Raw genomic sequence first — 10092 nt, 5'->3', positions numbered from 1 at the left:
CACGTCACCTTCAGCCACACCACCAAACTCCACTGGACCGACCATCACTGCATCCACTTCACCTTCCAGAAACCCACCACGCACCACCACACTCAACGGACCCCCCGCCGCAGCTGGAGCAAAGTCACCGAACTACAGCTAATCACCACCCTCGCACGAAGCCCACCAACCGACCCCACCGACACTGCCACTGCCACTCGCAACCTCAGAAAATGGATCGACGACTGTGCCAACACGCACGCCGGATCAAGAAACCCTTCAAAAGATGCACCGGCAGAAAGACCATCTGGTTTACCGCTGACCTCCAGGCATCCAAGCAGACCTGCCGAAAGCTCGAGAAGTGGCACCGCGACCAGACACCGGACAGCTATGCAGCCCACAAGAGCGCCATCCGCAGACACCATCACCTCACCTGAACCGCCAAAAGGACCTCCTTCAAGGACCACCTCAATAACAACGCACACAACAGCAAAGAGCTCTTCAACATCGTGAATGAACTCTCCAACCCCAGCTCCAACACCGACGACACTCCGCCATCGCAAGACCTGTGCGACTACTTAGCCACCTTCTTCGATTGAAAGATCGCAGACATCCATGACAGCTTCAACAACCAGACCCCCCGAAAGCCACTGACACCTCAGACTCACCGTCCACCACCCACACCAACCCCCTGCTCACCTGGACCCACATGAACGACGACGACACCACCAAAATCATGAACACCATCCAATCGGGATCTCCGTCAGGCCCCTGCCCGCACCACATCTTCAACAAAGCAAGCTCCACCATCGCACCCCATCTCCGCTAGATCAACATCTCCTTCGAGTCCGCCACCTTACCGGAGAGCTGGAAGCACGCCGAGGTCAACGCCTTACTCAAGAAACCCAAGGCGGACCCGAGAGACCTCAAGAACTTCCAGCCCATCTCCCCACTCCCGTTCCTGTTGAAGGTCATCGAGAAGATCGTTAACGGACAACTAACCCGCTACCTCGAGGAGAACAACATCCTGGACCCGTCCCAGTCCGGGTTCTGCAGCAACCACAGCACCAAAACTGCCCTCATTGCCGCCACCGACGACGACAGGTCCCTGCTGGACAACTGAGAACCCGCGGCCCTCATCCTCTTGGACCTCTCCGCCGCGTTCGATACCGTCTGCCACCACACCCTATGCACATGCGACAAGGCCCTGGAATGAACCACCTCCTTCCTCTCCAGCAGAACCCAGAGTGTCTGCCTCCCGCCTTTCCGATCCAAAGCCTCCAAGATCATCTGCGGCATACCCCAAGGATTATCCCTCAGCCCGACACTGTTCAACGTCTACATGGCACTGCGCGCCCACATAGCCCGATCACACGACCTCAACATCATCTCCTATGCCGAGGACACCCAGCTAATCCTCTCCCTCACCAAGGACCCCTCCAATGCCAAAACCAACCTCCACGAAGGAATGAAGGCCGCCGCCGAATGGATGAAGAACAGCCGACTGAAACTGAACTCCGACAAGACGGAGGTCCTCATCCTCTGCTCCACCCCCTCTGCCTGGGATGACTCCTGGTGGCCAGCCACACTGGGAGCTGCACCGACGCCCACCGACCACGCACGCAATCTGGGGTTAATTTTCGCTATCCATGACCAAGCAAGTCAACGCCATCTCATCCTCCTGCTTCAACACCCGCTACATGCTCCGCAAAATCCCCACCGAAACCAGAAGGACGGTCACCCAGGCCATCGTCAGCAGCAGGCTGGGCTACAGAAACGCCCTCTACGCAGGAGCATGAACCAAACTCCTAAAACGATTACAGTGCATACAGAACGCCTCTGCACGCCTCATCCTCGACATCCCCCACCACAGCCACATCACACCCCACCTGAGAGACCTACACTGGCTCCCCGTCAACAAGAGGATCACCTTCAAACTCCACCCATGCTCACAAGGCACTCCACAACACCGGACCAGCATACCTCAACAGACGACTCACCTTCTACACTCGGAACCGCCAGCTCCGCTCCGCTGACCTCACCCTCGCCACCATCCTCCGCATCCGAAGAGCGACCACCGGCAGCAGATCGTTCTCCCACCTCGCCGACAAGCCTTGGAACACCCTCCCCATCCACCTGCGGCAAACCCAGGACCTGCTGACCTTCAGGAGACTTCTCAAAACCTGGCTGTTCGAGCAGTAGCAGCACCCCCCAGCGCCTTGAGACCCTCTCGGGTGAGTAGTGCGCTATACAAATGTTTGATTGATTATAGGTTACCAGAGCCACCAGAAGGGAGCTACAAATGTGGGAGTTATATTTGTTGCGAAGTATGTGGTTGGCAATAAGAAACGTGATACATCTACATGAACTGCAATGCTACATATTTCATCTGAAGTATGGTATGTGCTTGTGACGAACAGTATATAGGGTCCACAACAAGGAAGCTAAAAGAATGATGGAGAGCACATTAGTTCTCTGAAAAAAAACATGATTCAAAATATCCGATGGCAGTTATTTAAAAAAAAAAAAAAAACGACTAATTCCTTAAACTGCATTGTATATCTGTAGCCTGCCTACAAGAAACTCACCTAGGTGACATTTGTGCCGCTAGATTGAAGAAGAAGTGGCGAGGTCAGATATTCCACTCCTCCTATTCCACTTGCGCTAGGGGTGGGTTGGTATGGGTGGCCCCTGGGATGCAGTTCACCCTGACATATATGGAGGTGGATGTGAACGGCCGCTATATGCTGCTAAGAGGGACCTTAGACGGTTGTGGTGTTACTATGCTAAACACGTACACCCCAAATATGGATGATCCTGCGTTTTATCGGTCCATGCAGGATCTGCTAGCCCAATAACTTGACATGCCCCTCCTGTGGATGGGGGATTTTAAATTGTGTATTGGACCCAAACTTGGACAGGCATCCGCCAAGGCAGGGAACTAAGCCACAGATGACTAAAGGCTCCGGGAGGTGATGCGGGACAAGGGTATATGGGACACATGGTGGGATAGGTACCCAACGCTGAAACTGTACACATTATTCACCGATGAACAACACGCATAGCAGACTGGACAGGATACTAGTGGCGGGGATGGACGCCTTCCTGGGTGTTGAAGTGACATATCTGGCCCGCTTCTTGTCTGACCACGCCCCGGTTAGATGCGTGGTGCAATGGAATGCCCGGCGCACGGGAGTCCAGAATGTGGAGAATGTCTGTGGACATCCTAGAGGACCCAGTATGGTGAGAGACCCTGTCCCAGGCACTGGCAGATTGTATGACAATTAATTGGAGACGACCAGTAGAGCTACGGAATGGGAGGTGATGAAGGCAGTACTGCAGGGTATTCATATGGGACTGAAGTGCAGGGTCTGCCAGCAACTACAGTGGGACCTCAGGGTGGAGGAGGAAGCCTTAGCGGAGGTCCAGACGGAGGATCAGGCACACCTGTGCGCTGTCAACGGGGAGCGGGCGGTGCACAAACATATCAGTGACATATGGGACAGGCTAGATAAGTACACTCCACCAGTATCCACAACGACTACACAGAGATGACAAATCCGAGTGCCTCTTGGCCTGAATTCTTCAGAGGGAACGGATCCGGCCCTTGACTACCTTCTTTCTCACGTCCGTGGGTGAGGTGGTACATTACAGGGCTGCAGTATTAGGGGTGTTCCAGCAGCACATACAGAGAGTGTATACAGCAGACCCAGCGGTCCAGGTGGACCGCTCATACCATTTCTGCAGAGTTTGTCCATGACATGCCTCCCCGCTGGGATTGAAGGAACTGGATGCTCAATTATTACTGGAGGAAATCTGTTTGGCGCTGCGGACACTCCCGGGACCAAGGCCCCTAGGGGAGGCGGATTCTCGTCTGAATTTTACTAAGCGTACTCACCCACAGTGGTGCAGGCCCTGCTACAGGAGTACAGAGAGGCGTCTGAGTGGAGAATCTTATCCCCCCCCACTATGAGTGAAGGAGAGAGATGCATGCTCTTAAAACCTGGGGAAGACGGGCTGAACCAGACTGCATATCACCTGCTCACTATGATCAACTCGGAGGTTAAAATACTATGTAAACTGTTAGCGGTACGACTGGCCCCGCACATGCCGTACCTGATTCATGAGGACCAGTGTGGGTTTATACCCGGACAGAATACTGGCATGAGCTTAAGATTGTTAACACATATTATGCACAAGGCGAAGCATGGAGACAAGGAATTGGCCTTGGTGTCGATAGACCTCGAAAAAGCCTTCAACACCGAAGATTGGGGATACCTACTGGAAGTTCTGAAGACTGGATTCGGTCTACAGTTTTGTTGCTGGGTTAAACTGCTAATCACAAGATCCATGCACGCAGGTCTGGGTGGCACTGAGTCCATTGCAAGTGTAATCGTTGGAGCGGGAAACACTTTGGGGTGCCCACTTTCGCAGCTGCTCTTTGCTCTTGCTATTAAATTAATCCGCTGGTGGTCTGGGTGCAGAGAGACCTTGCGCAATGGGGCATCTGGATAGGCAAGATACTGCATGTGATATCTGTATGTGGACAATACCCTTTTCTATATAGCCTCACCTCGCGTGGCGTTGCCTAGGCTACTGCAGCTACTGGAGGATTTTGGGGACAACTCTGGTCTGCGTCTCAATTGGCACAAATCTTCCCTTTGGCTTGTATATCCACCCTGCCCATAGAGCACCTCCCTAATCTTGGTTTACGCTAGGAACGGGCACACTTTTAGTATCTGGTGTACAGGTGGCGCTTGAGGATGTCCAGTTTTTGCACCCTAATATGGACAGGGTCATGGTCGCATTGTGGAGTGTGGTGACTTTCTGGAATTCGTTGCCACTCTCATTGATGGGCAGGCTGGCAGTGTCCAAGAAGATGGTACTGCTGCGTTGCCTGTATATGCAAAAAAACTTGTTATGCACTGTTCCCAAAAGTGTTTTAGGCAACTGAACTCTGTGCTTGTATCATTGTTGTGGGCGGGACAAAGCAGCAGAGTGGCTTTGAGTACCCTGACCTGTCGGTATGAGGAGGGGGGTGTAGGCACCAAGACTGGCTTTATATTACTATGCAGCACACTTACAGCGCGCAACCCGTTTGTTTGACGATGGGGACAACTGGGAGAAAAGACTGCTGACGGGACGTGTCCACTCGGATACATTTCTGGTGGCATTGATGGTGAGTACTCGGGTCTTGGACAATATGCCCTACATAGATCGTCAAACTGCAAACATCTGGCAGCTGTTCGTGGGAACGATCCTGTGTGGTGCCCTGTTTCATTGGAAAGGTCCTACATGGATAATTGCTCCGGTGCATGAAATGATGGGAGGGGGGCTGCGAATTGTTAGCCTACCTTTACCTAGGTGAACCGTTCATTACATATGGGCAGGCATATGGGGACTTTGAGCTGGGTCAAGGCCTATATCTACCTACACTGGTCTGATGGAAATAGTCAAAGTGACCTAGCCCGCATACCCCGCTATCCTGGAATCAACTCACACCCTAGATATATTACTCACCTGTGACTGGGCGCAGACTGATCTCCCTCCTATACAACGCAATGAGGACAGACTCAATGCCCCCCAGGGCAAGGGTGGCATGGGATGCTGACTTAGTTGAGCCCCTGGGTGACAAGACGTGGACAGCCCAATGTTTGAGCACTGTTTGGAGAGGCAGGGACTGATTTCCTACATTTAGCATGGAGGTGTCCCAGGGTGAGCCAGTTCTGGACCCATGTGGTGGGCATTGTGTAGCGGGGCACAGGTTTTCATGTTGAGGGGTGGCCACTACCCTGTTTATTGGGATACATCAGGAAACCTAAAAAACGCTAGATAGCTTACAAGTTGTCGCAGTTAGTGCTGGTGAAGCGTAGGGTTGTTATATCATGGATGGGACAGCGTGCCCTGGATTGGACACATGGTATAGGGACGTGCGTGAATGGACTCTGGCGGAAGAAGCCCATATGAAGTTAAGCCATCGAGATAAGCTGGAAGAGGATCTTAGAGACTGGCAGGAGTTGTGGGATGTATTCTTGAACCCTGTTGTGGATTGTTGCGTTAGACTGCGCTGAAACGTTGAATGTCGAGGGCCAGGGGTGTGGCATCGAAGACGGTGAGGGAGTGAATGCGGAAAGCTGCCGCTCCACACCGCCCACTCACCAGCCTGCTTACATGCCTACCTGCTAGTGGACGTCACCCTAGGGCCCCGGGCCCTTCTTCCACTAGCCCCCTCTCCCGCTGAAGCCGCTTTTAGAAGAGACAGTTATCAGGTTGCGGCAAGGGGGGCCAAGTGAGAGCGGCCACGCGAGAGCGGCCACGCAGCTTCTCATCACCTGACCTCTAGCTCAGAGATTTCCCATAGATCTTGTCCTAAGGCCGCTATGGCCTTTTCCATCGGTCCCGGCTCCCGCCAAGCCACTCAGAGAAGGAATAGCCTTGCAGTGAGGCAAGGAAGGCAGGCGAGTGCGACTGAGGAGCGACAGTCGGGCAGAACTGCCTAGGCGGCCCGACCAGGTTCTGCAGGGGACCCGAGGCCAAGCACCGAGGGATGTCAGCAGACGCCACTGTGGAATCCACAGTGGCAATAGAGGCCTAAGTCCACCAAACTGCATAAAAAAAGATTACAAGTACACCCGAATGCAGGAGGAGCCTTGGCATCAGAGCATCGGGCGTTCGGACTCCAGGGGCTCAGGCACAGGCTACAGGTGGACCTTGGTGGAAGAAAGCCTGACTGTCACACTTCCAGGAGTCCCACACCTGACGCACACCGTAGGGGAGTGAAGCAGTGCTGAGGAAAGAGGCCTGCAGCAGGGAAGGGTGAGTGGAGTGCGAGTGTAGGGTGGGGAGAAGCATGCACATGAGCACAGCAGCCTTAAAGGTGTGCCACAGAGAGTGAGCCTGGGCCCCAGCGGAAGCAGCCCAGCTAGGTCTGAGTGCGACTTGCAGGGACGCAGGAGCTCCTGCTCATCACAGCACCGACCCCCCGAATTCCCCAACACTTAAACTAAAATTCCTTGCCTAAACATCCAAAAACCACTACTATTAGTTATTGCCTCCACGCGCCAACTTTATCTACAAAGGCTCAATATTTAAAATCGCAGATATCCATTACTTAACCACAGCCGGCAGTGAAGCCAAAAATCAAGGACATTACTCACGATCTGCAGACCGCCAAATACCAAAACAAAAGAGAGAAAAAATTAGATGGGGGAAGGTCCGTTAGGTAATCACACGGAAACCAAGCAAACTCGCCCAGTCAAAAGACCTCATCCCAAGTATTAAAAAAAACCAAAAAGAGAGGCTGGTGTCTGCACCAACACCAGAACCAGCACTCTTCAATTTTGGAGGGAAAAACGGAAAGCAGAAATGTTTCTTTTTAAAGGACCCAATGGATCGTATATATGCCTCGTCAGATGAGGCCCCTGGCTTACCGAGTCCCATAATCCCTAACAAATCTTGCAAGGATAGTCCTCAGACACTAACATCACCAAAAGAACAGGCTCAACCAATTCAACCCAACAAAAGCACCCCACACCACTTGAAACATAGTACAGAGGCGTGCACAGAGAAGTCTGCCCAACAGGGGCAAGCCATCCCAAGCAGATCGATAACAATAACTGCACAGGTGCACACGAGTGGAACACCACTGAACACAACCAAGTATGCGGCAAACAGAACAAACCTAGGTTACAAAATGACCCCGGAAAATGTCACTCACGACAGAAAATAGCATACAAGAAATGCAACAGGAAGGAGCTTGGTCTTGCTCTTTCTCATTATCAAACAACGCTGATCTCCTCCAAGCCTTGGAATATAACACACTCAGCCAAGAAGCAAATCAACCAGCTAACCTAGCGCAATGCCCCAAAGCAGCTCCGACTACCAGCATGCCAGTCGGGGAGGAAGGTGGGCAGCCTCCACACCCCTAAAACGTATCCTGACTCCAAACCATCAGGAGGGAAACAAAAGAGAAGAAAACGTTCGATCTCTAGTAAGATGGAACCAGCAGTCCTCTCCAATCTCAATATCATCCATAAGTGGAATCGAACCAACATCGGTGACACTACCGCAAATGATTCTCTCAGTCCAATGGAGTGAAACTCTGTTAACCACACTACACCAAGTCATAAAGGTATTACATTTTCAATCCGATAAACTAGAGATGCAGATTGAGTTATTGAATCTGATAGCGGAACACATAGTGGGAACTAATTTAAAGCTGAAAACATTAACAGCTCAAATAACAAAAGTACAAAACATAAACGCACAATGCAGTGGCCACTTGGTAAATTCCAAGACCTGCTTATGTTTACAAATTTTTTACAAACTGGCTTCCCTCCCAGAAATTCGCACTGAAATATTACACACGGTACAACTCACTGAAAACAGGGTGCCAACAACTATTAACACAACAGAGTAATGAGAACCAAGAATCAGCGGGAGCCATGAAGACAACAAATATTATGGAAGGCGAAAATGGAAAAAAAAGGGAGGAAACTGAGGAAAACAGACTCGAAGGCAAAAATCCGGATGCCGCTCCATCATTGCTCACTTCCAGTCCATCGAGGTGAAGACCAACAAAAAGGCAACTAAAGCGAGCAAGGAAGGCTAGGCTCAAGTTTCGTAAGCAAACAGCTTTGGGAGCAAGACAAATTTACCCAATGTTCACTCAACAGTTAAAGTCAAACGTAAACAATGTGCCATTGAATCAGCAGATGACATGACCAGTCCAGGGTCAAATGTGCCAGATCTTTCGGTCACTTTAAACAAATCAATACAAAACAAAGCACACACCCCGATCAATTAAACAGTAAAGCACAGTTAAAACAAAAAGGAGCCACCTATACAAAAAAATCCACTACACAAAAAAGGGAGCCAAAGACGGAACACCCAGCATTAAGGCCAGAACAAAAATACATATCAAGAGGAAGACCCAAGAAATCAAGGCCAATATCAGGTTTCTGCCTTAACAGCATACTGTGAAACTACCCAAATAAAGACGTTAGGAAATGCAATAAAAAAACAAGATAAAAAGGCAGTAACATCAAAAATAAAAACATTAGGAAATCAAACATAAAAGATCTTGGCAAAATGGAACTCAATACAAGTATTCACAAATGGGCAGGGCCGCATCTGTAAATTAAACACCGAAGAAACCCCAAGGGCAGAGCATCCATTGGCAAGAACAAGACAGAATGCAGGTAGCCTAGTTTATGAAACATCAAACGGAAACTGTAACATCCCAACCCAAGATCAGGTTTCTCAAGATAATACAGGCCTAACAAGACAAGTCACCAAAGAAAATACTGAGAAGTTAAAGTGCACCAACCAGGAAAATTATTCAAAAATCGCAGTGGAGAACAGACCAAAATTGATATTCATGCCGGAATATTCAACGAAAGGGAGACAGGATATATTAAATAGAGGCAACCTGCTAAGATTGTTTAAAGAGATCCCGGAACTTAGTGAATTAACATCAGCTGATCTCCTAGCAGTGGAATTTCAGAAAACAGGTACCAGCTACTAGTAGGGGAGGGTGAAATTTGCGTAGTCGCACTACGCAAAGCTCCGCAAAAGGTATAAGCTCTCCGCGAGCACGCAGAAATTCCGCAAACACGTGGAATTGCTTGTTCGCGATGCTTTTTTCCTATTCGCGAAAGCTGTTTGTGTGCTTGGGGGGCAATATCTTGCGAACAAGCATTTTGAGAATGTGAGCAAGCAAAAAATTCCGCGAAGCCGCGGAATGCAGAATTTTGGGCAATTCCGCGGAATGCGAAATTACCCAAATTCCGCAAGCGGAACGGAATTTACCGCCTAGGCCTACCAGCTAGAAGCAACATCAACTACTTGGATCTCCAACAAAATAGTTGATCTGATCTATGCAACAAGAAATGCTTTTGAAGCTAGGGGAATAACTGTAATGCACCATAAGTGCCCTAAATACCTGTATCCCCTGCTACAAAAAATAGTCACCAAAAACGCATCAGTACACAGAAGAGGGTCCAAAGTCATTTCCGTGGGGAGCAGTAAATTCCTCACCCAAAGCATGGAAAAATCCGTACCAAAAACCAAAAGGAATCCAGGCAAAGTCTGATACAATCTAAACAAGTGACA

This window comes from Triturus cristatus, chromosome 7, assembly GCF_964204655.1.
Source record: "Triturus cristatus chromosome 7, aTriCri1.1, whole genome shotgun sequence".
Taxonomy (NCBI): domain Eukaryota; kingdom Metazoa; phylum Chordata; class Amphibia; order Caudata; family Salamandridae; genus Triturus; species Triturus cristatus.
Note: the sequence above shows the minus strand (reverse complement) of the source record.